The sequence below is a fragment of the Aythya marila genome (genome assembly GCF_965140915.1).
Source record: "Aythya marila genome assembly, chromosome: 4".
NCBI lineage: Eukaryota > Metazoa > Chordata > Aves > Anseriformes > Anatidae > Aythya > Aythya marila.
This window is the reverse complement of record NC_139045.1, coordinates 73,956,589-73,982,029: the sequence shown is the minus strand read 5'-3', so window position 1 is coordinate 73,982,029 and position 25,441 is coordinate 73,956,589. Positions and strand designations below refer to the sequence as shown.

General features: G+C 49.4%; 1 protein-coding gene across 2 annotated transcripts in view; it reads left to right on the top strand.

Annotated features, from left to right (window-relative positions):
- The first annotated feature begins 8,936 nt into the window (after positions 1 to 8,936).
- Positions 8,937 to 25,441, top strand: part of SMOX (spermine oxidase) — a 55,605-nt gene continuing 39,100 nt past the window's right edge. For both annotated transcript variants that reach the window (XM_082758718.1, XM_082758717.1), the window contains exon 1: positions 8,937 to 9,088. The gene's annotated coding sequence lies outside the window, so the exon portion shown is untranslated. The remainder of the gene's footprint in view (positions 9,089 to 25,441) is intronic.

Here is a 25,441-nt window from a genome sequence, read left to right as displayed (position 1 = left end):
TCAAACAGTCTCTTTTATTCCCAAAGATTGATGTTTGAGTAGGAACAGCGTTATTTTGAGACAACTTTTCTCCTTTTGCATGGAAAGTGTCTGCAGGGTTCAGAAACGTGGAACACAGAGACACTGCGAGCTGCTGGAGATTTGGGAATTTGGCCTGAATGCAGAAAAGAGGAAAGGCATTTTCAACGCTCTCTTACCCTTTCTCAGGCTGCATCACCTCTCGTTTCAACTTTTTAAATGACCTGAGAGGAGACCTTTCCGATGGGAGCTGGGCTGGGAGGCACAGCCTGGGCTGTGTGTCCGTGAGCAAGAAATTCCACAAGCCCACGAAGGACCATCCTTCACCTTTGATGTTTGGCCCCTTTCATTTCCTTTCGGTAACCTTTTTTCTTTTCTTTTTTTTTTTAATGTTCATGGAAAGTTCAGGGAGCTGGTTTGAATTCTGCAGTTTGAGTGAATTCCTCTCTCGGTTGGGTGTTTGCATCCCAGCCCAGCGCAGATTTTCCACCGTGCCGGGCACCACCTGGGCCAGCGTGGGCAGCTGAATGAAACGGGACAGAGAGGGCTGCCTGGGGAAGGGAGATCCGGGGCGGGCACCCCCATGGGAGACCTGCCACCCATAGCCCTGAATCACACGGATTTTGTCATTTTGCAAGGCTTCCTGGTGAGGAAGAGACTCCGCACCACGTGGGGCACCAGCCACAGCTGGCACCCAGGAGCAGTGAATCAGCGGTGCTGTTTGTGGAGCTGAGTCACTTGCACGGACAGAGACAGAGACCTATTCACAGAAACTCTTCCTCTGTGAGCTAAAAACCTCCAGCCAGTCTGTAAAAACAACAAAAAAAAATAATCCAGGCCTCTTCTTGGTAGCCTTTTTGAGACGGCGGCGGTGCCCGTAGAGCATTTTGCTCAGCTGTGTGTCGCCTCCTCCTGAGGATTTATCCGTGGCTGTGCCCGGGTGCAGGATGACCTGAGGTTTCCAGCTGGCAGAACAAAGCCAGGGGATGATGTTTGTCGGCTGTTTGCTCAGCGTCCCGGTAACAGCACATGGGGCACCTGGAAACTTTGGCATGAAGAACTTTTTTTTTTTTAATTATTTTATTAACAAAACACAAATTGCACGAGGGAGGCAGAAATTATTGTCGGGAGGCCAAGTTGTCACCTGCTTGCTGATAAACAGCTCGGATACGGGCTCAGGGGAGATAAGTGAAAGCTGAATGTGGTTTTGGGTACTGGAGGGACTTGTGGAAAATCCTGAGTGCCAGGGATGGGGCGGTGAGACACCACGAGGCCAAGGTGCCAGCACGTGATGTTCCTGGGGTACAGGCTCCGAGAAAACCGAAGGAGATGACTCCTCGAGCACTGGGTGGCTGAGCTTTCTTGCTGAAGGCTCTTGTGGGCCCTGTGAGCTTCAAGAGGAGAATGGGGAAGGGTTTGGAGGAGAGAGAAGCCAAATCCCATCGGGCTCAGCAGGTCCTAAGCTCAGATGTGTCCCAGCACCGCCAGCAAACAGCCTGGATGCGCAGCTTTGCCTTTCATTTCTTCTCCCAACCCCTTCCCAACCAAACCTGGACCCAACAAAGCAATTTTCCAAGCCAGACAGCCCCTGGGCCAGAAAAATGTGGCAGTTTTTATGCTCTTTGTGTGTCCCTAAGCACCAGGCAGCCAGCCTAACATTTTGACTGAGATTTTTGACTGCTTGCTATTACAACTTCCCTTCTGTTTCTCTCCCAGCAGCACCGGGTAATTTTACCAGGTCTTGTTATGTCTTGTTTCGCCCTTCCTTTGCGGTCTGGGACCAGAAGGCTCTTTCCAAAAATTGCATTTGGGTGCCAGCCTCCTGCCGGTGCCGGTCACCAGCTCTGCCCACCTTCCTGCCGTGTGCTGTCCTCCTTGCCCACCTCGGAGCCAAACACATTCTGTCCTTTGAGGAATTACGCCCTAGCGATCTGAATGTCACAGCAGGCTGCCCGCTCTAACGCAGGAAACATTTGCGCCTGCTATTTAAGAGAAATAAGTCGCTCATGTTTCCCTGGGAACCAGCCTGTCAGTCGGGCTCGCTGGACTCCCCAGTTATTAAAATGAAATGTGAAAGTGTAAACGGATACGTTGCGAGTCGTGGAAGGGTAAAATGCGACCTGGATACGTTTCGTATCCAAAATATGTGCCCTTACGTAAAGAAGGAGATAAATCCGAGTGCTTTTTTTCGGATGATTTAGGTGCGCCATTGTGCTTTCAGATTACTCCTGGGGCTGTATCTTCATGCACAGAACTTGGAGGCTGTCTGTAACGAAATCCCCGTGGCTCAGCAGTTGTCGTGTTATGTCTGTGTGCAGGTTATGCACAACGCTTGCTCCCCAGGCCCCTTGGCACTAGTTCCTCCTGTTGCCCGTGGGTGCTGTATTTCCTTCTCCGTTCTACTCCTTAGCCTAATTTTCGGAGCATTTCTCCTCACCCCAGCAGAGCCTTTGCTCCTGACTTTGCAATCCCGACTTTGCTCCCGACTTTTAAGCCTTACCACCCAGACCTGTGTCTTTTAAAGACTGCAGGTTACCCAGGGGGCAAGCTATTTTTAGGGAAGGCAGTACCAGGACAGCCCGCTGCACTTGGCAGCGCACACGTGCGGCAGACAAAGGCAGCCTCTGTCCCGGGAGGCTTGCAACCCTGGCGTGGTCAGGAGCCGAGACAGGCACGGGCAGACAGCGAGGCTCAGCAGACAGCAGGACCCTTCCTGGGATGTTCCTGCCTTGGACGAGGTGCAGGAGGAGACGTGGGGACTGAAAACGGGATGGAAACGGTGGCGAGGGCAGGAGGACTCGGCGGACGGTTCGCTGGCTTGTGCAGGTATCTGCCCTCGGCCTTTAAGGGGGAGCATCCAAAGCAGAGAGCCTGGCAGTGCTGCTGCTGCTTGGTCCAAAATGAGTCTTGCAGGACTTGTTTGCATTTTTTCCGCTGTTCTCACCGCAGTTGCTGTTGCTTGTGCCTCCCTCTGCTACCTGCTGCGAGATGCGCCGCGTTGTTATCACCAGCAGAGCCTCCTCCCACATTTCCACATCCAATCCTCTTCCTTTGCACCCGCCAAATTTTCATTTCCTGGACTCTCGGTGTTCAGAACAGCTCGAGTTATTACAGTTTCATGCAAGTGAGGCTGAACTGGTTGCAAAGCAGAGTTGAGGTCTGTATCTGCTTCCATAAGAAGGCACAGAGCTAGGACTCTCCTGGAAATTACTTAAGAGGGGTTTTCCAGAGGATTACAATATCACGGAAGGCTTGGAGACAAGTCAACTATTTGCTGTGTTATCCAAGACCATGAGGTCATTGAATGAAGCTCGCAAGCTCTGAGCAAACCAAAGGTGTGTGGCTTAATACCAATAAAAGTTATGGTTCACCGTATCGCTAACACCATAAAAGATACGGCTCCTCGGCGGAGCTCCTTGCTGCAGGGCCTCAGGTTGGTAAAGGAGGAGCACAGACAGGCTCACGAAAGCAAATTCCAAAGGAAGTTTCTAAATACAGAGAAAATATCTCAAAAATATCTATTATGAAGTCCATGAGCAGAAAATAACTGAGATCAGAGAGGGGCGAGTCTTATTCTTCCCCATGTGGAGGCAGCATACTGCCCTGGATAGACCTTTGACCCAGGAAAGTTGTTCTGTTCCTTGTCAGACCCATTTTTCTGCCTGTTTTTTTTTTTTTGTTTTGTTTTTTTTTTTTTTTTTTTTTTTTTTTCCTTTCTTTCCCCAAAGCAGCTGCCCTGTGCTGTGGCTGGGGCACTGCTGTCCGTCCCGGCGTCTCTTGAAAATAACTTTCTCCAGGTTTTGCGGCAGGATGCGAGGGAAAAGAGTCTATAATAAAATCCTGCAAGGCAGAAGCGTGGCTCACCCAACGATGGTGGGGACTGAAGGTGCGGGAAGGATGCATCTCCTGTGTATCCCCCCTTTGGTATGCACAGACAACACGCTGGCTGTCCCGGGATGTCTCACAGGACTTGTGCAGCCCACATAAAGCAGGGCTCCTGCAGAAATACTTCCAACTTCCCTCCTAGAAATGAAACCAAAGGGTTACTTTAGCCAGGAGAACTTGCAGAAATGGAATCGCACAGGGTTTTTAAATTTAATCAGAAAGAAGTCGTGGTACGAACAAATATTTGGGACTTGAAGCTTGATAGATGCAAGCTAGAAAGAGCGACACATCGCTGGCATTCAGTGCACGCTGCCTGCAACCATTTATCGAGGATTACAATGGAGATTGCCCAGAGATTACTTCTGCCGTTGTTGAGATCAGATGCGTTTCTCAGCAGCTATATTCTTCCAAGAAACTGTGTAGATAAGTGTTAGAGACAACAGCTGTCGGGTTATTAGAAGAAATTATTGTTGGAGCTGCATCGTCCTGGAAATCACCTTCTTAGAAGGGAATACAGAAGGAAGAAAAAACCTTTCGTGTCAAGGGAATTTCAGGAGTTGTCCTTCTCACCTGGGCTTGTTGTGTGTCTCGCTGTAGAGGTGAGCTGGATGGTTATTGGGGATTGTTGGTCGTCGCAGGGACGTGTTTATGATGGATCTCCCCGTCAGCTTGTCAAACGATGAGTGAGCAGCAGGCGTCACGATTATTCACTGCTCTGAATTTCTGTAGCTGTGCTGGAACGACTGGAAGGTCACAAAGCTTTTTAGCAAAGGGCAGGCTCTCTGAAGCAGCTTTGGAAAATGACTATCGCCAGAATATTCTTTCAAAGGGAGGCTGCGGGGCTTTCGGATCCCCTTTGTAGTCTTGGTAAAACCTTTTATTGAATTATTATCAGAGGATTGCGAGGAGAAGGGGAAAAACATTGACAAGAAGTGATGCTGTTTGATCTTTGCCCTTCCCCATCGTGTTTATGATCAGCAGCCTTTCTTCAGCTAAAACATCTAGCGGGATTTTTTTTATTTATGTTAGCCTGTTTCTCTCTCCTGTGCCGGATGGGGTTTTGCTTTTTTCTCCTGGGAATGGGTGTTTTTGTGTGCCGACTGCAGTGTCCCTCCGCTGGGTGAATGAATCATGGAAATTCCGTATTGCGTGCGGATGGAGAGATGATAAAGGATTAAACCTGAGCCCCGTCGGTGAGTTTGCCTCGCCTGCTTTGCCTGGAGCAGGTAAAATGGATTCGTCCCTCCGTAGCAAGCTGTGCGGAGGATGGAAAACTCAGCTGGGCTGTTTGGGATTGCTGTAATGGGATTATTTAACACGGGCATTTCCAACCCGTGCTTAACGGACTGCTCGGGGGAACACGAGTTGCCTTGAAGCCAAAGGCAGCACCCAGCTTCAACACCACAATGATTCCTTGATTAGGAAATCAGAGGAGCCCTGTTCTGTGCTACGTATATCTGCTTATGAGTTAAACGGGGACATCAGTGCATGAGTGAATCCCTCAAAGGCATGAGCAGGTGCCAAACTTGTGTTTCGCCAACCTTTTAAATCTGTGGATAAAAAAAAAACACAACACGCTGTGTGAAGACGGTAAGAGGAGAAGGTTTTGTCTGTTGAATGTCAGGAATGCAGTGTTTTGGAGCACCGAGGAGTCCCGAGTGCTGCCTGCTTTTCATCTCCCCTCCTGCTCTCTTTTACAGGCAGCTGGATCTTTATTTTTCCTAGAAAAGCTTTGTGCCATGCTTGATCCTCATCTCGCCTGACAGTTCTAGGAATGTGGCATTATGTTGCTCAAGGGGAATCTGGAGGACAGTCGCTTAATGGCTTTGCATCATTATTTTGCTTGGCAGAACAAAAAGGATCAATCCAGCCAAGAGATCCCCTTGACAAGACTTCAAACACCCCTAAACCCAGAAGGACAGGTTAATACCGTGTCCAGGTACCCCTCCAGGCCCACCGTGATCTGTCCTGATTAGTTTGCTATCCTCCTTCCCCCTTTGAAAGTGTGTGTGAGGACCTGAGCTATTTCTGGCCACCCCCAGAGCCTTGCTGTAGTGCAGAAAAAACCTTCCAGAAAGAAACCTTCCAGGCAGTTCCCTTCTCCTGCTTTATGTGGATTAGTTCTGTGGCTTGGAGCTCTTGGCAGTCTCCTCAGGTGTGTTGCACAAGGAGATATTTCTCCCTAGCTTTTGGGTTATGCTCTCTGGACATTCGTCATTCACTTCGCATTTCATTCACGAACCTGCAGCTCGTGGGTTCTTCCCGGGAAAGATGCCTTATTTACCTTGAAGGCCAGCTGTTCGCAGACCACAAGCTAAGAAAAGCAAATTTCAGAGGCACAAAACGTCCTTGTTTTATGATTTCATCAAATTTCAAAGGAACTGCTGTCTGAATCAGCCATGCATCACCCGTACCTATTAACTCTTTGTTCTTAATGCACCGAACACTGCATTAAATATGTGCTTGCAATACGTTTTATCTTTATTTCCCCACAGGTAATTGCATTTCTACGCATCCTCTAAATGTCTTGCAAACGTGTCGAGGGCTCTCGAGCTGGCTGGGCTGTGTTGCCAAAATTAAAACCGGAGAAAGAGGGTAGAGCCCAGGGGACCCCAGCTACTCCGAGCTTTCTAGATTTAGTTCAAATCCTTCAAATTGCAGCCAAGTGAGCTGAAAGCTACTGCAGTCCTGGAGCAGGGTTGTTTATTTGCTGTGGAGGAAATAGAAGTGCCATTCAGTAGGAATTGGCTCGCCAGCTTTCCCAGCTGCTGGATGACTAGCATCTCTCATGGGTCAGCTTCTCTGTGGGAACAGGGAGCACCGCTCTGTTCTTCGCCGTGGCTTCTCTTTGGCTATGAAGAGGCACAGCCCTGGTAGGAGACAGCCCCCCAGGGCAGGTATTGCTTTGAGGAAATCCTGGCTTCCTCCCCGTCCCCTTCCAGAGAGGCAGCTCCAAGCTGGACCATCAAACTGACCCTATTTCCTCGTCATCTCAGACTCTCTCCGGTCCTGTGGGAGAGGCTGCTCTTTCCAGCCAACACAATCAACCTCGTTGCCAATTCTTCCCCTTCCAGATATAGCTGGTTTAAACAGGGAGATGGCTCACTTCCCTCAAGTCCTTTAATTTGCAAAGCTCTGCTTCCATCTGTAGGCTTGGTGGAGACCCCATGCCACGGGGTATGAACGAGAGCAGAGCTGCTGCCTCTCCTCCATCAGCACCCAGTGTGGGTGTGCAGGCTGGGGACAGCCATCCTTTGGGCTTGCAGGCTCAGAAATCACATTTCAAATGTAGGAAAACAGCCCGTGGCCATGGGATGCCTGTTGTCCTACACCGGCAGTCGAATACCACCAAAGTTTCCCCATCTGTGTGCTTTAAGATGCTTTGCGGATATCAGTTACAGATATCAGTACGGGCAGTGATAAGAATGCAAGGTCTGGAAGGAAAAGGCCCACCCACAACCACAGTACACATGAAATGGCAAAGTTTGCACAGTTCCTATTTAATATTTGGTTGAAGCTGGGAAAGCCAGGTCCCATATTGTTGCTGCTTTTTTTTTTTTTTTTTTTTTTTTTTTTTTTTGCTTTTTTTTTTTTTTTTTTTCATCCAGATGTTTTGGCTGTCTGCAGGTGTGAACCTCAGGCAGGCAGATGAATGGTGTACAAACCTTAAAATGCTCGGAGGCGATGTGCAGACACAACTGTTCCCGCCCTAAAACAATCTTTTTTTAAGACCACCCCTGCCATGCAGCCAGCATTTGATGGGGACACCGGGGGACACCTGAGCCGTTCAGCTCTACCGGGGGATCCTCATTCTCTGTGTTACACGTTCCTTCCTATAAACTTTTTCAGGGAGGGACTCTAATTTAATAAAAAATGTGCTGTTTACAGGGCTGCCTCCTGGAAACAGACTTTTACCATCTATTTGCAGCTGCACGACAGCCATCAAATTCAGAAGCAGGACAGCCCTGTCACCGGGCGGGCTGTTATGGGGCTCTGAGTGCTGCCTCCTGGCTTGTTAAACCCTAACGAGGTTTTCACTTTCCCCTACCTTTGGGACAGGTCCGTATCATGAAGGTTTGTGCCCTGAGGTTAGTTTTTAGGATATCTATCTCGTAGCAGCCTCCATGGTATCTCTGAGGGGCGCTGTGGGTTAATGTTGTGATTCCCAGCGCAGTCCTTTACCCAGGTACCAGGCCTGCCCTAAAGCATTACACAGAGATTTATTAGACCCCATTTGACTTTTCGAAGCAATTTGCAGCACGGGGCTGTAGGTTGCAATAAATTTGAGACCGATGCGAGTTTTCTTGGCCTGTGCAAGCTGCTGGATGCTTTCAAGGGACGTCACGTAGTCGTGTTTTGGCAGGTAGGGACGGTGCTTTAGGTCCTGTGGGTTTGTTTCCAGGCTGAGTTCTGTTTGTATCCGAGTGTCAGAAAGCTGCAGAAAGTTATTTATTTGTTTATTATTTATATTTATGCTGTGCAGGAATGAGATGGGAAGGCTTGCCCAGGTGGAAGTGTGGCACTTTGGAGAGCCGTAATTGGGGCTAACTAGGGAGATTTGGGGAAAGCCGTGCTTCCAGGTTGGCAGGAGGGACCGGAGGCGATTTCGGGAGCCAGATACCATCACTCAGTTGGGATTTGGCTACGGGAGGCGTTTGGGGTGACATTTTGGGGTGACGACAGCGGGGTCGTGCCAGCACGCTGACTCGGGGAGGGCGTTTGCGTTTTGTGTGAGGGCTTGGCCACGCCGGGGTGACACCTGTTAGGGCCAGTTTGGGGCTTTTTGGGGCGGCTTTCCGTGATTTGAAACGTGGAGAGGAGCACTTTGGGGGCACGGGGGCGATGGCGTTGAGGGTCCTTCACCTCACACCACAGCCGGGGAGCGCGGCGCCCCGTGTGGGGGCGAGAGGAGGAGCCGGAGGAGGAGCCGAAGGAGGAGATGGAGGAGGAGGAGGAGGAGGAACGGGGAGGAGAAGGGGGGGATCCTCGAGGCGGAGCCGGGGCGGGCCGAAGGGGAGGCGGCTGGAAAACAGGCCGCCGCTGGTTCTCGCCTCGCAGTGCCAGGAGCCGCCGCCGCCACCGCAGCCGCGCCGGGAGCAGCGACAAGCGGGGAGGGGAGCCAGGCGCTGAGGCGACCGAGGGCGGCCGGCGAGACCCCCGTCCCCTCCGCTCACCGCTGAGAGAGGTACCCGAGCCCCTCCGCCCTCAGCGGGAGGCTCCCCTCCGGCCTCGGGGGCTCCCCTTTGGGGTTGGGGCCGCTGCCCGGCCCCGCTGCTCCCCTCCGGGGGTAGCCCCCCGCGGCTGAGGTAGCCCCGGAGGGGGACAGAGCACGGCCCCCGGCCTGTTTCACCCCCCCCTTTGCTCCCCAAAAAGCCCCCAAAATGTGCTGAGGTGGGCAGGAGGCGGCGAGGGGGGGGCGGCTTTAGCCCCCTTTTGGGGAGGCTGAGGGGAAGCAGGTTGGGGGCGCGGGGCTGGGACAAGTGGCAGAGCATCCCTCAGAGGTGTCTTTCTTGTCTTCTTCTTCTTCTTCTTCTTCTTTTCATCTTTCTTTCCCCTGTGTGTTTATGTCAGCGGACAGCCTGCACGGGATCCGTGTCGCTCCATGCCTCTGCTTCCCCTGCCTCGGCGGCTGAGGCGATGACAGGCGAGCGAAGGTTCGGTGGGGAAGGCAGGGCGAGCTGACATCTCGCTGTAAAATCATGAGCCACGAAGGCTCACAGCCCACCGATGTGCCGTGTGCCGTCTTTACACGGAGCTGTTACGCTACCGGGGGCAGTCTGTTAAGGTCCGGTGTTTTCGGGCATGTCCATCGACGCCTGGGGATCTGTCAGGTCGCTGTGGTGGAGCAGGGATTAGCCCTGGACACGTAGTAGTGAAATGTGTGAAGGCAGTAGTGAAATGTGTGAAGGCAGTTGTCACCAAACCTGGCCTCAAAGCAAAGCTTTTGAGCAGTTGACATCCTTCATCCCAGCAATGCAGCTGCTCCGCTTGATCCTTGCTGTCTGAGCGCTCCAAAAAATCCCGTCCTTATTCTATAGGCACGCTGCTTCAAAATCAGTTTAAAGTCCAATGTAAAGAGAGGGCTGAGGCCAGCTGTAATTACCCTGCTGTATTAGATGCAAACACGAGCTTTATGTAAAAGCGAAACCGTATGTATCAGCTAATACACATCCACTTCGCGATCCTGCACAAACAGAGTTGTGTCCAGGGCTCTGTCCTCAGCTCACCCTGCTGATCCCTTTTCCCTCAGCCCCTATGACACAGTCGGGTTCCCGGAGTTACGAGGCAGGTTTAGGGGAGGACACGGAACCAGCCTGTGAGTATTACTGCCCTGTGGAAGAATGCTGTGTGTTTTACAGTCTTTTACAGATGTTGCCTTATTGACTTACTGATAACATTTTGCTCTCCTAGGTCCTTTTCCCTTTTCAAACTGTTAGCTGAACACGAGCTAATCTTTTGTGGCACTCCTGTGGAACAGATGTGTGGTGCTTTTCAGTGAGTAGCAAGGTTCATAGTTTCGGCTGGTTTAGCCTCTAAGAAAGACAAAACCTGATTTTTTCCTTGTCCCCCTGTTCTGCCCTTTGTGGAGTGGGAAACAGATACAGACAAATACTGAGCTGGCAAAAAAAAAAAAAAGGACAGTCTTCGGTCTGACTTAGTGCCTGGATCTGAATCGTTGCATCGCTGCTCAAGTATTTACATGGGCATCTTTGGGGTCAGAGGAGCAACGAGCTGGTATTTTGGCCCAACTGTGTGTGGAAATTGCCTGGAGATCCGGGTCTTTAAGTCCCGAAAATGGCAGCTGATCTTGGGCACTGTTGTCTTTTGTAATCCTTCTGAATCCTTGGGCTCAGCAGAGCCCAAGCTGGACTGTTCTGTGCCACACTTTCTTGAAACAGTGGGGTGTGTTGCTGGAGCACCAGAAACACACAGCATGTGTCCTGGGAGCCCCTGCCCTCGCCTCTTCTGCTGCTGAAAACCCTCTGTGGTTTTCACTTGAAGGGCTGTGCCTCTTCCAAAAAAATCTCTGCTGTGTCTTTCCCACCAAGATGTGTCAGAGAGCTGTCACAAGTTGACGGTGGAGTCTTTGCAACACATCTTTTCCTGTGGTGGTGAAATCTCAGGCAACCTGGTGGGCATGGAGAAGTTGAGGCAGAGTTTGAAAAGCTACGTCCTCATAAGCAGAAGGATGCAGTTTATGGGCTCCCTACAGGACACTTTGGTCTAAAAGGTGTGGATCCTACTCTTAATACTCGTGTCTACTTCAGCCTCCACTGCTGGTAGCATGATTTGGGGTTTTTGCAATGTGTAGTAGGCTTCTGCCTTTGAAATCTGGAGGGGTATTCCTACACGTCGTGTGTTCCTGCTGCTTACTGTGGAAGTGGAGCAGCGTTTCCTTTAAACCCCGGGGACTGGGTTATAGCGCTTCATGGTTTTTGTGACTGTCTTCCCAGAGAAAAATAATCCCTTCTAATGAAATCTAGGGCTCTTCATTTAATTTCCTGCTGGCCCAAACGAAGGTCTAAGGAGAATGGCAATGCTGACTTCTGAAGTATGTAGATTTACTTTGTGTGATTGGGTTGTACTGAGAAGAAACAGAAATTATTTTCTCTGTGCCTTTGACAAGTATTAAAATACAGCCCGTTGTATTTCACAACTCTAACTGCTGTCTCCTTCCCTCAGTAACCATAATTAACCGACCAGAAAATGGAAAAATGTAGAAATACCCTTTCCCAGTGGCTACAAGCATCAGTCCTGTCTAGAAGTTAATGAAGTCAAGCCTATGAAAATTAAATAACTGAGTTGTTTGCTTCTGTTGGTAAGCTAAAAAGTTGTGTCAGAGTGGTAAATAATGAAGAAGTACAAAGGCTACCTCTTGGAAATGAAGTGGGTGGCGATGAATTTGAACTCTTTGTTCTCAAGAAAGTGGCTGAACTGTCTGGATAAAGGGTCTGTCCTGCTCTGTGTTGGTGCAGAAATGAATCTGTAGGGTGGGAGGGTGATGGCAACCCACAACGTAGTCTCCTGGTGAGCGAGGTGGGAGCTGGGTTTCGAATCTCCTTGCACAGTCAGCGTGCTGGCTGCTCTGTAAGGAGGGGGCAGGAGCGTAGCCACAAATCAACAAACGCAAGCGAGCCCTTGTGTTGTGGGCTCCCGAGAAGTCAGCTGCCTAACGAGTTGTGGCATCCCCAAACGGCGTGCCATTTCCACAGCATGTCGTCACGTTCCTGCTGAGGGCACGTGGAAGTTCTGAGTCGCCGTGATGATGCACCCAGTTATCCTCTGCTCCCGTCGAGGAGCTGGCTTGGATGCGTCCAGGTATTCCTTGCTCTGCGCAGAGGGCACGCTGGGGTACGCGCAGCTGGGGTTACAAATCTTTGCTTTTTTGAAATCCGATGTTTCGGTGGTTCCTTTTATTTTCCGAATAAATTCCAGAAATGCTGTGGGTGGGAGTGTGAGCTACTTAGAAAATCAAACTTCCTGGGGACTCGGCTGAGCACCAGTGCTCGGCTGAGCCCGTGTGGTTCAGCTCCTCCGTGTTACCTCCCGAGGATCCGCTGCAACCTGTAATAAAGCCTCCTGAGGTTTAACCTGACACATGCAGTTGTCTTTCCTGGAGCAGGCTATCGTCAGTGCGGTTTTAGCAGTCTCGTTCTTCAGCTGTGTGGGGTGCGTGCTTTTTTAAGGAGTTCATGGCAACGTTCTTCGCCTTCACCTGACCAGAGCACACTCATCACGTCGCCAAAACGCCCGGCTGTGCCACCAGGGTTTGGCTGAGCTCTCCGATCATCGTTTGGGAAGAAAAGGCGTCGGGTACCGGAGCCAGCACTCGTGAGGAGCCCTAGGGTAGGACTGCAGGCTGGAGGGACAGTGCTGGTGGTGGGGCAGTGCTTTGCTGCCCACCCTGGCTGCAGAGAACACAGCAGGCAGGGGTTTTGCAGGGTGAATCTGGCCCTAACGTGATGCAGATGCATGGTATGTGTAGAAACACAGAGTATCTTGAGTCAGAAGGGGTCCACAAGGATCATCGAGTCCAATGCCTGATGTATCGGTGACATTTTTTCCTCCGGAGATCTTTAAATTCAGTGGATTTTTAAAAAGTGGTGTTTCTTAGGTGAATTTCAATTAAGCCTTTTGGTTTAAGTGCAGTTCTGTGCCGCTGGAGTTTGTCTTTTATGACTTCTTCGGGCCAGAGACGCGGAGGTTGTAAGGATGGAAGCAGCAGGGAGTTCTGGCACTGAGGAAGGCGGCCGTGAAGGTGGTGAGATGAGCAGGAACGAACAGCAAGAGGGGATCAAAACACCTTTCCCTGCTCCTCACGCTGGAGTTTGATCCCCGAGCTGTTGCAGAGCGGTTCTCTGCGACTGCGCTGCTCTTTAAGATTTTCTGCAAGTCCCGGGGAAACAACACGCCTATTGTTAGTGCTCTCGGATCCCTCCAAATTGTGGCGTCTGGGAACTTGCCGGGTCTGAGCGAGACAGACCTCGCAGCCCTGGAGTAGGGATTCGCACAGAGCTTCGGTTGTCGCGCTCTCCGTCTTCAGGGCCTTCGCCCACGTCGTCCTCGGAGGCGATTTGCAGCTCACTTTTGGGAGCAGGAGGTCGGAGCTGGAGGCCACGGAGCAGGTCGGTGGCAGGCTGGAGGTTGCAGTCAGCCAGGCAGATTCGCCGCTGTGGGAAGTCCGGAGAGCTGAACTGACGTAAATAAAGCTGATTTCAGGAGTCTTTGGTTGAAAAAAAAACCCAAACATTTATTTAATAGCTCTTGAAAGAACTGCAAAGTCTTTCTAATGGCTTGAAACTTTCGTTCAGATCTGTTTTTTAAACCCACTGAGCTCAAAGGCAGGAACTACCTGTTAAGAAATCAGAAAATGTTTGTTCTCCGGGCTGATGAAATAGAGAGGTAGGTCGGTTCTGAACAATGGGTAGTTATTTATTCTTTTCTTCATAGCTCATTATTCAGCATAATGGTGGATTTTTTTTTTATTATTTTTTTTTTAAAGCATGCTCTCCAGATTTAGCTGAATGGCATTTAACAGCGTAGGTTGCTGGCATGCTTGGAATGACTCAAATATTGGACAGGATATGATGATGTTTGCACACTTTGAGGAGAGAAAAGGAAGAAAAAGCTTTGGCGTGGATCATTTCCGTTGTGAAATACCTACTCAAGTGTCCAGAAAACACCTTGCTGGAAGCTAGGCAGGGAGTCCTGGCCTATCCCTAAGCTGGCTGTTGCATAGAAAGGAGTGTTTGCTTTGCCTTTATAACACCTCTGTTCGGGCTTTTCCTCCAGACCTCGTCCAGGTGTAACTTCCTCGTGTTTCTGCTGGACACACAGCCACCGATTCTGAAACGGAATTCAAAATTCCCCAGTCCCACGGGCGTGCGTGTTCCAGGATGTAGGTGTAACCTCCTGCTTTGATCTCCTATCTTCTTCGAACAGGATTTTCTTTTTTTGGCCACGGTCGTGGTTGTGGTCCCAGAGGACCCTGCCAGGAAGACGTGCATCATTAAAGTGTCTGCCGAGCCTTTGGTTGAACTCCCGACAAGCGCAGACCCTTTCGACAAGTTGCTGGAAGGAGCCCGATTTTGCAAGACGCTGGCACTTGAGCAGTGAAACTGCATCGAGATATTTTCACTGCGCTGTCCTATCTCTGCCTGCTTATTTCCTCTCTTGCACAAGTGCTCTCCACCCCTGGTGGGGCACGGTCTCACGGCTGGCTTCCAGAAATTGAAGGCTGGTGAAGGGCTTGGTCCTCTTCTCGCTTGTCTGCTGCTGTGACCGTGGACAAGAGATCCCGAGCAGGGATCCCACCCTACTGACAAAGCCTTGTACGCCCCCCTGCCTCGCTGCTGAAGCTGATAGCTCCAGCTCTAACCCTGAGATAAAGGTCAGTGCTTTGGGGCTTGCCGTTTACAGTCTGCTGCCCGGATTGTCTGATCTCCCAGAACACTATGTGCCATTAATTAACGCTTGCAGAAACACAGCGCTTCCAGTAATGCAGCAGACTAAATTAAAACCTCTCTTTTATAGTGGCGGGGAGCTCGCACCATTGCTCTGGTTGTACAACAGCATCTGGTGCCTCTGCCTGGGCTTGGAAGAGAACCTGTGTGTGACAAGGGGCTTCGGAGCACGGGGTCGTTGCTCTTTTTTGTCCCCTGGGGTGGGATCCACGTGCGGCGTGGTAGGATGCTGGGAGGGGATCTGGAGTTTTGGTGAGAGCACTGCCTAAAACCAGCTTTGCTCTCAGCAGCTGGCTGCTGGGCTAAGCTGGAAGGAAGCACTGGAGGTCGTAGATCTTGGGGAGGACTGAAAGGAAAGTGCTAAGGAGGGGTTTCTGCATGGAAAGGTGAGGCAGGTGGGGTTTCTCATGCCAGGCTCCCAGCCTGGCAGTGCTGGAGGGGAGAGGAGTCTGTAACGCCACGCAGGTGATCTGTGAGGGTTTTTTGTTGGTAGAAGCACAGACGTTTTGCTCCCAGCTTCCTGAAACATGAAAGGGATCCGGTCCTGAAGATAACTGTGAAAATATTCCAGAGGAAGAGGAGGAACAGCAGAATGACCTCAGGGGAAAACAAAAACAAAAAAAAGAGCGCTCCTCTGACTGCAGGGAGAAGTGTGAAGGAGGCAAAACAGGAGGAAAAAATGCAGATGGGGTCATGGTAACAAGCGTCCCCGTGCTGTGAGATGCAGGAGAGGCACTCAGCTGCGAGCTGTCTCGCTGGGAGGGCTGTGCTGGGCAGCTCCTCTGCACACACGTGTCCTGGAGGAGCCGGTGGCGTGTGCTCTCTCCGTGCCGTTCCTCCAGGAACGGAGCGAGAGGTTAGCACGTGGGAACGGGCAGCTGCTGCTCGCAGCACCTCTCATTTCTCTGGCATACGCGACGGGGATGTTAGGAAATAATTCGGAGAGCTCTCGTGCTCTGGGGCTGCTGCTGTGTGCTGCTGTCGTATTTCTGGTACGAGCGAAGAGCCGCAGGGCCGGAAGGGCCCTTAATAAATTGTCTAATCTGACCTTCTGCCCCAGGGCTGGGTCACATCTAGCTAAACTTTCCCAGCAGATGTTTGTCCAACGCACTTCTTAAAAGCCTCCCGTGATGGGCTTTCCCCATCCTCCCTGGGCGATCCTGTGAAATCCTTCATTGTTCTTGCCGTTACTGAGATTTTCCTAGTTTCTGCTGCTTTTCGCTGACCTTTTGTTGTTGCCCTTTTTGTTTTTGTACAGCGAGCGTTGCTCAGTCGCCTCCTTGCAGATCTGTGGCCGGGCCGGGGCTGCCTCTCGCCTGCAGTGCTGCATCTGGCACCTGCCAGGCACACGTGGCTCTCACATGCAGACTTCAGGACACGATGGATTCCTTCGTTTTCATTCTGGCAGCTGCGCAGATAACACGTTTTGTCCCGAAAGCTTTCCTTAACGGGTTTATATCTCTCCACTCACTGTAAAAACAGGGCGCATGCTTTTCTAGCACGTCTATTCCCCAAGGAAAAGATCCCTGGGATGTTCACCAGCTGGCCCAGCACAGCGCCTCTCCATCGGAGGGTGAAGGTCCTTGCCAGCTGCTATCACCAAGGCTTTCCCCATGATGAGGAGTTTGCAGTTTGGGCAGCGGGGCTCTCCTGATCCTGACCTCCCCGCTCTAGTTCACGAGTGACCTTCTGAGCTCGCAGCCTGCCGTGGTTACACACAGTACATCTCATCTGTAGGTACTGTCTCTTTGTTTCTGTGAAGGTTTTTCTTGCATTTGCAGAGCTGTTTACGGGTGGCTCTGCAGATTGTTCTGAGAGGAGAGGTAATACTCAAATGGAAAACAGAAAATACAGGGGATAAGCGTTAGAAGCATTCCTTACAAAGGTAAGCTGGGTAATGTCAGCCACAATTAAAGGAGCCATCAGGCATCTGCCTGAAAGTTGCTTGATAATTATAATTCTAGGGAAATGATTCCGAATGGCTGTTGTGTGACAGAGCCAGATAGCTTGGTCGTTTTGGGTGAAGTGAATTTGGGTCTTGCTGCTTGCAGGTGGGCAGATGTTGAGACTACACAAAGCACTGCAGTTTGCGTTCCTTGGCCTTGCTGTACACCAGAGCTGTATTTCTTTTGTCAGGTTGTAGAGGGTTTGTTTTTCGGGATACTCAGAGGAAAGCAGCGGTTTCGTCTGAACTGTGGCTTAACTGCTTCACTTTGTGGAGTGCTTCACTTTTTGGGGGGAGCAAATAACTTGCCTGTGTGTGTTGTTGCAGGCATCTTCTCTAGATCCTTTAACACCTCTTACACTTTTCAGTGGGAGAGAGTAGGAGGCATGTAAAAAAGTGATGTCTACGTACAGGGAGCCTTCGTCCTGAGACACATGAGGATGCTAACACCAAAATGAAGGCTGGTTTGGACAGGTCTGAAATCCCTCTTGGCATCAACTCACATTTATTGCAGTAGAAAGAGCAGGTAGGGAGGAGTAGTCTTGATTTTGTTTGTTTAAACCATCACTACATTCCTTTTCTGAACTCCCCCCTGTTTTCTTGCAGAGCTTTTATAGAATAACTCCTGTAATGTGATTCTCCAGTGTCTCTTGTTCTGTTTCAAAGAGCAGTGATAGCTCTAGTGTTTTCTTTCCTGCTCTTTTTTCTCCCTTAATTACAGATAAAGAGAACTTCAATCATGTGGAAAGTGTTTTATTAACAGCTTTTGAGTCTAAAGCACTTGTTAACACTGAGCAGGTGTACGGTGCTGTAGGCTGTTGTGCAGGATCCCATCCTCCGTGTTTCTTCATAACAATTTTTTAGAGTTTTAGAATAAAGTTCTTGGGGAGTGCAGCTAAATTGGATGGTTCCCCAGACGCAGGCTCCTTGGTGCCACTTCCCTGAGCTCCTGCCTACTCCTGTTCCTGGTACGGAGCAATATTGGGCTGGCTTTCATCGCTGCAGGGACACACCGATTCCCGTTCACCTTACTCCAGTGTGGTGTTGTCCCTTTGAGCTCAGTTCTCCAACCAAATTTTAACCACCTTGTATTCCACCCACACCGCCTGTATCTTCCCAGTTTGTGGGGACAGGTTAAGTGTGTCTAGGACAGCCGTTCTTTTCAAGATCTGCTAAAGAGAGAGATGCTTCAAAAAAGTGGAAAAGTTGTGTTCAAATTAACCTATGTGGGGCTTTTCTATGTGGAAAGGAAAAAAAGCTGAAAGCTTATGGGAATCTTAGAAATACTTCTTGATCTCTTTTTCTTTGTTGATAAGCCAATGGTCTCTTGTTAGTTCATCCCGATAGCTTATTTTTAAGTAGTGATTAAAACGAGTGTCCAACCTGGAAGAGCCAAACTGAATTTTTCCTGCTGGATGTCGGAAGAAGGAGGCTTCCTTCAGACTGTGACCTGCCTGCTTGCCTGGGCTGGTCTGTTTTTTTGAACATACCTGGCTTAAATGGATCCAGCTTTGTCTCTTGGTGTTTTTTAATTTCTGTGACTTCTCGTTGTCCTCCCCAAGATTCTCTCCAATCCCCTTTAAAAAAACAACAAACGTTTTAGTCTCACAGCAGTGAGCAAGTAAGGGCAAAACCATGCAGGTAGAGCTGACTGCTTTTCACAGATCATCACTGCAGGCTGAAGGTTGCCTTAATGCAGCTCTGAAACCTTGTTGAACCTCACAATTATACCGTGACCCTCAAAACTGCAGAGCCTTTTCTGGAGTTTTGCTACCCAAGAAGTTGCTCCCCCTTGTTGCATCTGTACCTGTGGTTTCTCTTAAGCATTTCCTCTTGTTGATGTTGGACCAGTATGGCAAAAGCGTTTGGAAATCTGAACCTGGACCCCATCATGCTTGCAGATCCTCCCAGCTCTGAATCATCCCTTGGTTTTATGTCCGTGCATTCCAGTCTATCAACCAGATTGGTAATGAAAATATTGCACAGCTCTTCTGCCTGGCTGGACCCGCTTTCCAGTGCCCTCCCAGTTAGATATGAAACCCTTGATAATTACGCTCTGAGAACTATGTTGTCAAGCAGCCATTTTATCATGATTGCATCTAGTTCATGTTTTCTTAGCTGGATCTTTCGGGAATGTCATGTGGAACGGTGTCAGAGTTAATAAAGATTGCGTATCCGAATATCCTTATCGCTTCTGCACAGGCACACAATTTTTTCCTGCTGATGTATGTATCCTTTATTATTCCATAGATTTCGGAAGATAAAAGGGGCCTTACAGGTGGTGAGATTTGCCCTCGTCCCCACTAAAAGCTGAAATGTGTGAGCCGTGCCAGATTTATCAGGACTTTCATAACGGGACAGTTGCCATATGACAGCTCCAGGAGATCAAGAGGAAACAATCGTGATGTGTTTATGGGTCCCAAACAAAATAAAACAATTACCTGAATCCAGCCTTCAAAGCAGCCTTTGAACGAACCCCAACCCTCTTTCTGCAAGGGCTGGAAAAATAAAGAACGTGTCTAATCTGTACCAGCTATCAGCCAACTGTTATCTGTGCCTACGTGCTGTTACTCAGATCTCGTTAGCCATCTAATTGGATAATAGGCAGTACACTTCACAACTACATAAGTATATTAAACTTAATCTGCTTTGGAGCTGGGAGGAGAAGATATGCTTGGTGACAAATGGACACAAGAGGCTGGACAGGGGTGGAAATGTGGCTCTCTGTGCCCATCACTTCGTTTTCGGGAACTTTGTGGGGCAGAGGCTCTCTGGTTTTAGCCTTTACATTAATATTTGAGTCCCACAGCAGAGCTGCAACACTTTCAAACTTTGCCCATGTTAGCTGGGCAGCTTCACGTTGAAAAGCAGGGTTGCTCTAGCTGTTAAATCCCTTTCAGAGGTGTCTTAATAACGTGTGAAGGATGATTTCATCTCTGGTTTTAAATCCAACATGCCGTAACAGAGACACATCCTATGCGTGCGTGGCACACCTGGGCTTTGCAGCAGGTTCCTCGTCCTAAAGATGATTCCAGCATTTGAAGGAGATGCAGAACGGACAGAAAGCTTCATGCCCGGTTCTATAAATGGAAGAGAAAACTCTGCTATTATGGAAATACTTTTCCCTTTCCTTCCTGAGAAGGCGCAGTTACTGCCTTCACCTGCTGTAAAACTTCTGAAGTGGATCGACTCTTTTCAAAGGCAGAACTAAAGCAGCCAGACTCTTGTAAAAGATGCGTGTTTATATTTTCCCAGCAGCTAGCTTATTTGTTGAGGGACGGGCGGATATGAGCACATTTCATCAGTTGTCACCACCTAGTCCATATTCCCAGGAGAAGGTATTTGCAGGGGACATGTCAGGGGACAGAAGACGCAGCCACCAAGGGGATCTTTATCTCAAGGGACTGGGAAAACGGCTGTGTGAAACATGCACTGTGCAAATGTTTTCTGGCTTCCCTTGGGATGGATCGAGAGTTTTGACACAAGGCTCCAGTTAAGCCCAGCTTCTGTCCCTGTATCTTGAGCGAGGTGGCTGGGGCTTTTCATTTATAGGCTGCTTGCCTCATCGAAGAAGCATCTTCAGCTTTTCATGCTGACATCCATCGGTAGTAGGCAGAGAAGATGGAACTAAACCTTTCTTTTTGTCTTGAGCAAATTAAACCCTCTGAAGTGTGTTTATCACCCAGCAGCTCAGTCACCAGCTGGGCTGAGTAGCTGGTGGTTCATTTATCTGAGAGGTCTGGAGGACTCTGTGATGCTTTCTGTCTTGACGTCCGTGTTGTTTTTGGCCAGCAAGAGTTAAGAGTTCAGCACTTATCCGCGTGAGGAAACTGCTCCCCTGTCAAGTAGGATGTGAATTGCGAGCATGCTGGCTATCCTGTGGAAAATGTTATTACATAACAAAAACCGTAAATTGCCTTTATTTTGGTTGAAGGGGAGAGATTGTACAGGAGTTGCTCTGCTCCATTTCTGTGCAGCCAGGCTCCCAAGCCACCAGTTTTTTGGATGAACGAGGGAATTGCTGTTGAATGCAGAAATGTTTGATAGTTATCCGCACCCGATTTAGTGCCTGAATTAAGAGCATGGACAGCAGGGAGAATGTTTTTTTTATTATTATTATCATTATTTTTTATTTTTTTTTCCAGAGTAATTCACATCCTAGCATCTAAATTACTTGGAGAGGCTCCAGAGACAGTCCAGGTCCTTGCTTTGACCCCGTAGAAACCCATCCTAGCGAGGCAGTGGTGGTAGGTAGCTCCAGGTAACTGTTCCCTTGCTGCATGCCTGGGACGAGTTTCAGCCTGAGGCATCCAGAAGAGGTGAGTTAGGGTGGTCTGTTGGAGACGGCCTCCCCAAAGTGTCAAATGAGGTGAAGGCTGCACACTTGGGATAACAACATCCGCTGATCATCCCTGCTGTGCACTGCAGTAAACTCCCATTCCCAATCCATCACCAGCCTTGAGTTGGGCTTGACGTCAACCTTCACTTATTAAAGGGTGAAGAATGTGCCATCGTGTGCAGTTGATAAGGGAATTCCGAAACGAACCTGGATATTAAGCTGTCAATGACCTTCTTTTCCCTTCAGCTTTAGGTGGAAAAAAATTAATGGCATAGGCATTTTCCTCCTCTTGTGTGGGCAGTCTCTAGACATGCCCTGCACTTTCAGAGCTGTTTCTCAAGACCAAAACAAGCCTTTTGGCGGTCCTGCCTGCTGCAGTTCAAGCCCACGTGCAGTAACTTGTCCATCAAAAGCCGAACTCCTGCTCGGATGGTCATTAGTGTCTTCTGTACAAAATGTTTCAGACCCCAAACCTGACACGCGACGGTGTGTGCTTTCAAGGAGACGAGGTGGTGAGGTTTGTGATGCTTCTTAGGTCCTGGGGGGCTTCGTCTCACAGCTGTGGCTGTCCTCCTGTTGCAGAGGGCTCCATGAAGTCCTCGTTAGATCCTTCAGCACTATTTTAAATTTCCTGATCCCAGGTCATCGAACATCTTGTGTCTAGAGTCAAGGCCTGGGCTGTGACGGACAGGTCCCTGGAAAGCTGTGCAAAGATCCTCCTGTCTCTCAAAAACAGCGGCCTCGATTTCAGAAAGGGACATTGTGAGCGAGGAGAACAACTTTCAGATCACATGTACCCAGCAAGTACTTTTCTTTCGCTAGGAAGACTTGTTGGAGAATGTTAATTGAGGCCCTTTTTAAAAGAAGGAGCCTTTGCTTCCTTCCCAAGTTTTCAAAACAAATTTTCCAAATACAGAGCCTATGTTTCATTCAAGTGTAAATCCTTTCTCTTTAACCTGGAAGTTATCCCAGAAAAAAAAAACAAGAAAAACCACCATCCATTCACTGCAAGACAGACCCTCGTGGTTGCGGTGGAAAAAATGAAGTGGATCAAATTGTCCAAACAGGAAGGCAATTAAGAAAAGACTTTGCTCAGTGAGTTTAAATGGTCTTCCTACAAACTCGACTTTATATCTCGGTTGCTTCTGAAGCACAGCACAATAGCTGAAGTGTCGGCTAAATTTAGCAATGACAATTTTTTCTTGCCAACCTGCCCGCCGATCTGGAGGCTGTATGTGTTTCAGCATGCAGCTATGGGATGGATGCGAAAAGTGATTGGAAATTCATTGGCTTGTTATCTCTTCTGACTTCCACGTTGCTCAATAGTCCTGTTAGGTATCTAATACCTTACACTAATCCCTTTTCATTTGAGGGCGTTAATCGAAGAGCTTTTTTTGGCACAGCTAGGTGCAAATGCTGCTCTACATACGCTGAAGTTGAAGTATGGAGAGGATGAAGCGTGACATGCTAAAAGAAATGAGCCCCCGTCTGAAAACACTGAAATTTTACTGTATTCTTAGCAGCTTATGGATAGGCTTGTTATTCTGTTACCCCAGTTACACAGGAAGGCTGTGGAAGAACAGATCAAACACCAGTGTACCCGTTCCTGGTCTCAACTGTTTACCACATGACAAGTCTTCCTGCTCTGTGAAAACTCCTCTAGATCTAAAATATCTGTCTTTTTTTTTTTTTTTCTCTGCCTGTGCTGTGTAGTTTTTTTCATTCTGAGCAACACTATCTTTATTTTGTAGTGGTTTGGGATGCGGTTTGCTGAAGAAGAGCCATGCAACCCACATTTCTTTTTTTTTCAGTAAAATGTCTTGGTCGAGGAAGAAATGTTTTCGGATTCAGGTGTGTCAGGAGGAACGACAGGCGCCTTGCAGAAGGGATGATCCATCCGCTGTGTGCATCCCGTAGCAATTCAGGCTGCAGCTGCCTGCAGGGCATTTGGTAACCTCAAAGCACAGGAACCCGGCTGGAAGAGGTGTTCTGTCGGAGTTTCCAGACAAAATTGCATCCTTGGGGTTTGTTTGCAGCAAGGTGGAAACAAAGCCCAAGGGGTCAACGTTGTATTTTTGTCTCTTCCCTCTCCCATCCTCTTTTCCTTGTCTTTCACCGGCTGTTTCTACAGCAGTCAATGACTTCAGTGGGTACCTGTGGGTGACCTGAATGCAGACAGTGTTTAGGGAGGAGAACGTCTGTGCTTTTGAGCTGAAACATGAATAACATCAGAACATTTAAGCTGTCATATGCAAAACCCCCCAGTTCAAGGAGCACAGGGGAAACACCTTCATCTTCAAGGCGATTCTCTGGTGGGCGCAGATCTCAGAAAGCCGCTGAGCCGGCCACGACCCAGACGTCGTCAAGATCTAAGGACAAGTTTCCCAGCCTGATTTCCCCTGCCTTGGGGCTCCCGTCTGATGTGCGAGCGTGTCTGTGCAGAGAGCAGGATGGGGAAAACTGCGCGTATCGCAGCGGGCTGGAGCCAGCCCTGCTCGTGCCTGCTGTCTCAGGGCTGGAGCACTGTCGTTTGCATTTGACTTTCCAGCAAATTACAGCCCGGGAGAAGAAGTCCCCTCGATACAGCTCCACCTGGAGAGGCACACGTCTCCTGGACTCGTGTCAAGTCTCTTCCAGGCTGAATTCAATCCAGTTGCTGTGGGAGTAAATCAGCGCGGTGCTCGGCTTTTCTAATTTCTGGTTCTCATCCCCTAGCGTCTCTCCTGCATTATTTGATGATTTTCCCTGTGGCTTGAATGGTAAAGATGTGGTAACTGCTCGGGGATGGCTTGAAATCAAAGATTCAGCGTGGGTGTTGCTTTCAAATAGAGAATAAATGATGCTATTTAGAGAGCCGTGCTGCTATTTCAGGGCAGTTTGTTAGGTCTGGATTCTGAGAAGTGGTGAGAAAATATAATTGCTTTTGGGCTAGCGTGTCTCGTATGGTGTGTCCTGAAATGATCCTCATGTACACATCGAGTTGGAACTGAGTACTGAGCCTCTCTGCATGCTGACTCCTTCCCAGTCTCACCCTCCTATTACGCAGGATGGGAGGAGAAGGAGAAGATGCCTGTTGAAACTTTGCTCCCAAGCTTGCTGCAATGAGCTTAAAACACCAAACCACAAAGAATTCCCAAATGGAATAGGGACAGCAGTGTTTATTTGACTGAGACCCCATTGTGTTCTGAGTTGTGCAAACACGGGCATGTTTCCTATTTAATTAAGGCCGGTTTTATCAATTACGTTTCCCAAACAATTGCAGAGAGAAGGAGGGTAGCAGAGATAAGATCGCACGGTTATGCCGATGGGATGGGGTACAGCTCTTTTTGGCAGCCAGAGCACAAGTTCTGCAGGAAACTTGTTTGCAGCATTGTTCTGATCCAGTATGCCAACGGTTTTAGCTTGTTACCTCTTTTTTTTCATACAGTTTACTGCCTCTCTTGTCTTCCTTTTACAGTCTGAGCACCAAAGCCTTGCTTTGCCGGGAAGCGTAACAGTGCGGATGCCTGCCAATACCGAGTGTGAGTGAGGAGCTGGAAACACGGGGCAGATTCCCAGCACTGGGGCAGCCAGAGCTTGGCAGGCTTGTGGGTCGGTATTGACGCCCCGAGTTAACTTTGCACCAGGAATACAAGAGAGCAAAGCGCTGGCACATGGCGCAGGGCTGACCAGTTTGGGACTGGTTGTTACTGGGCCCGGTTAGCTCAAGAGCTCTGTTCCTGAGCTGTTAACCCTCTGTGTCGGCCGAGGCCAACGTAGCCAAACTGCTTCTTGCTGTGCTGGTTTAGGTTCCAGCCAGCTCACGGTGTTGCTAAGTCCCTGATTGCCTATACTATGCAGAAACACAACATTTTCTACCCCAGATGCAAGAATTTGTGGCTGGGTCATGATTTCTATCGCCAGGGTTAAGGCAGGATTATCCCGTCCCCTGCAGCAGGTTAAATACCTCTCAGGTGTCCCTATTTTCTCCAGCTTCTCCTGACGTGGTAGAAGAGTGTTCTGGCAGTGTAAGCTCTCCCTGGTGATGGAGCAGGTGTTGTGGGATGTCTTCGAGGTTGGTGGACCATTGTACTCATCTCTGTGCCCTCCCAAAATAAAGGGCTTGCTGGCGTGCCAGCTGCGGCACAAGTTTCTGTCTTTGGGGGATTTCTGGAGCAGAGGATTTACTGGATTTGCTGTTGTGCAAGGAGCATGCCAAAGCTGTGCTCTCTGTCACTGCTCCCACACTCCATTTAACTGTCCTGTGCAATACTGTCGCCTCTGGCACGCGAACCACAGCGCTGCAGTGCT